At 42.4% G+C, this 3,531-nt stretch overlaps 1 pseudogene; it reads right to left on the bottom strand.

Moving 5' to 3' along the window:
- Window positions 1-1,401: 1,401 nt before the first annotated feature.
- Window positions 1,402-1,614, bottom strand: LOC140967723 (uncharacterized; annotated as a pseudogene).
- Window positions 1,615-3,531: the final 1,917 nt, after the last annotated feature.

The raw sequence follows: 3,531 nt of genomic DNA, 5'->3' as shown, positions 1-3,531 counted from the left end.
GTCCTCTTTCGCCAGTCTCGGTCAATTGAATCTGACTGAGCTTGATAGGTTCGAACTTGCCTTTCCTATTCTTTTCTCTAATTATTGAACTGATGCCTACAAGGCAACAAAAAAAAGGGGGATGGTTCTCTTTTTCCGTATTCAATCAAGGAAAAAAATGGCTTTATTTCCAACACTCCGGATAGGCGGAAAGATCTATGTCCATCCCTAACTTCCTTTCAATCTATATCGGAAAATATAGGCTTTCTCTACTGAGAGTCATCAAAGGAGGAATGGGAAAAACAACCACCGCTTGGTTTTTACACTCAAGCGACCCGTCCTGCTAAACATCGATGCAAAGGTTAGATTTGACCACCTCTAACTATCCAACTAGTCCTATTTGATCTAAAATAAAAATCCAACCTAAAAACTGTATCTCCCCCAGAAAAACCTTTATCTCCAAGCCCCTTTACTAGGTTGGGCAAGCTTTGATGCCTCTACTCCCAACAAGTTGTGGGTCGGGATCGTGGAACTATCGCTCGAGAAGTAAGTAAGCTGGTCCTTATTTGGTTATAAGGATAATCGTTCTTCTAAGGTCAGGAGCGGCCGGGGGTTACCTGCGATTGGTAATGGCACAACAAGAAAAGGAGTAAGGGAGACAAGGTTACGCGCTGGATAGCGCAGCGCATCTGTTTCGGGTACAGAGGCGACGAGGGGTGCTAACCCGGCCACCCAACCCAGCAGGTCAGGGGCAGGCCGGCCGACCATAGGTTCATATCCTACCACCTTTCTTGTGGGTCATCCTGTGATTACTAGATGATAAGAATAAGAAAGCAGAAATTTTTAAATGAGCACAAAATGTCAATATATGAAGTGTTTCATTGTTCGTTATTTCCGGGTATTTTCGTTGCATTCACTTACAACAAGAAACAACCACAAGTGTTTGGTGCAGCACTTGCATTTTTGTGTCTTCATTTTTCTTTCCTTGGTCTTTCGTTCCGTCATATTGCTAATAACTTATCCAATTACAACGTATTACCGCTAATGCACCTTTCTTTTATCAAATCTCAATCTAGAGGGTAGTATTTTATCATGGTGTCGGATCCTAAGTTTTTATGGATTCCTTCTTTGTTACCGGGGTCGACCCAAAAGCCATAATGTCTCAAAACGAGGAGTCCATAGAGAAACTCATTTTTATTCCTTTGTTTCGAACTTCGTGAAGAACTCCATTCTATCTCTCCCTCGTTACGAACAAAAAAGTGGGGCGCAAACCCAGTTGTACACTCCCTTCGTTCTACGAACCCTTGTTGATTCTGAACTTCGTTCGCGAAAGAACCGGACTTTTGAAGGACCAGCCCTTTTTTATGCGCCGTTTTTCCCTGAAAGGAAAATGCGCCGCTTTTCCCTGAAAGGAAAAAGGACTCATCCTTTGTTGCATCTGGTGCGAGATGATAAAGAGAGAGCTTCGTTTATCGATGAACAGCGGATTGACCTTGGCATTGCTTTGTTTTTCTCTCATTTCCAATCAGCGAGTACTGACCCTTTTGTTCGAAATTTCTTCGTTCGTACCGAACAGCTTGCAGAATCAAATCTTGTGCCACAAGATCCTCTATCAGCTATACATCCTCCTTGCATTTATGCCGGAGACGTCGCTAGTGCTATGGGCTTTGGCTTATGTAGATCAAAAATGATGAATGGGATTGTGGCACTCCACTCGCCGCTAATGCGGAAGGATGCCGCCGAAAAAAATGGAACACTGTTTCGCTCTGTTGGATGTGTCGGATCCCGTATAACAAGCGAGCTCTTTACTCTCAAAAGAAAAGGGTACAAATTCTCGATTTCTTGATCTCGAAATCCAATCACCATTCCCAAAACGCTTCTTGTTCCCCCCCGTTTACTTGCTCTACATTTTTATCTGAAATTTGTAAGGGGTGAGTGTTTTGGGAAACACTCAGCAAGTGGGGGTCGATCGATTCCAAAGATACATATAGAACTTAATTCTTTAAAAATTCCTTTTAACATACTTTCAAAACTTAATATTCTTATCTCAACAGAAACGAATCGAATAAAAAAACAGAACTTATCAGATGATCTAAAGCAATTCAGAAACAAATAGATCGATTCAGAACATACACAATGTAATATCCAAGCCTTGTGAACTGTATGGTTTAAGATTTCATATGTTTATTGACTACTTGGTCAAGTTTAAGTATAGTGTTGATGTTAAGAATTTCGATCTGTGATTCATAGTATTGTTGATAGATGATGTGTAGTTATATTGTAGCGGCGTTACGATTAAATTCATGATAACTTGTATATTGAGCCAATTGGTATGAGGCCAATTGGAGTGGTTAGATAAGACATAAAAGTATAACTTTTATGTTTTGAGTTTTGTTCAAATCATTGTGGAAGACAAGCCGAAAGCGCCCCGAAGTTGTTTGTGGGTGTGTCGTCGTTCCTCTAGTGACACATGTTGGGAGATTGAGCATAACTCTTTACTCAGACCTTCCAATGACATGAGGCTAATTGGAGATGCAAGCTAAGACATAGAGCTACAACTTTCATGTTTACCACTTCTTCAAATTATGACGGGAAGAGGTGTTTCGGAGGCAATCTTTGAGGCGGCTGTGCGAAGATCGGAGCTCGAGCGGTAAGAAATGACCGCCCGAGCGCCACCGGTTCTGAAAATTTGGTCTTGAGCAGTATGGTCCGCGCTAGGGCGGTACTTTATGATCGTCCGAGCACCCAGCACAGTACAAAAAACGTGTTTTGGGTATTTGAAGGCTTATAATTGGTTGAGACACAAATTTTCCCTCATTCTTCTCGTGTCTTCAGTTCAAGGGAAAGCTAGGGTTCTTATTTCATTCTTTTGTCCCTTTGAATCAAGCTTCTAGTTGGGTTATTGAAGTGAGTGAGCTAGGATGTGAGTTGGAGAAGAAAAGGGAATAGGGTACAAGAATGGGGTAGGGTCGAAATATATGTCATTTTCTGGAACCATCAGCCGTGGGTTTAAGGGTCTAAAAATTAATATTTTAGGACCATTATAGTGTTTTTTGGATCCACTGATAATGTTAGCCGGGATGAATCAGTTCTTCGCACAGTTCACGGGGAATAATGCTGTGGTAGCCAGACAGACGGGGCCTGAGGCTGTCTGTGAGCGGTTCATGAAGATGAGACCGAAGGAGTTCATAGGGACATCAGATCCTTTGGTTGCAGAGGGATGGATTAAATTCCTTGAAGTTATTTTCGATTTCATGGGGCTCGAAGATGGAGATAGGGTTCGTTGTGCGACTTATCTGTTTGGAGGAGACGCTCGCCTGTGGTGGGAAGAAGCATCTATAGCTTTGGATTTGGCTACTTTGAGCTGGACGCGCTTCACAGAGGTATTCTACTCTAAATATTTTACTGACGAGGTGCGTTCCAGGTTGACCAGAGAGTTTATGACCCTGAGGCAGGGAGACATGACTGTTACGGAGTTTATCCGTAAGTTTGAGAGGGGTTGTCACTTTGTACCTCTGATTGCAAATGACGCTGGTGCCAAATTGAGGCATT

This window comes from Primulina huaijiensis, unplaced genomic scaffold (assembly GCF_012295235.1).
Source record: "Primulina huaijiensis isolate GDHJ02 unplaced genomic scaffold, ASM1229523v2 scaffold26877, whole genome shotgun sequence".
Taxonomy (NCBI): Eukaryota; Viridiplantae; Streptophyta; class Magnoliopsida; order Lamiales; family Gesneriaceae; genus Primulina; species Primulina huaijiensis.
The sequence above is the reverse complement of the archived record's forward strand: the minus strand, read 5'-3'. Positions and strand labels throughout refer to the sequence as shown.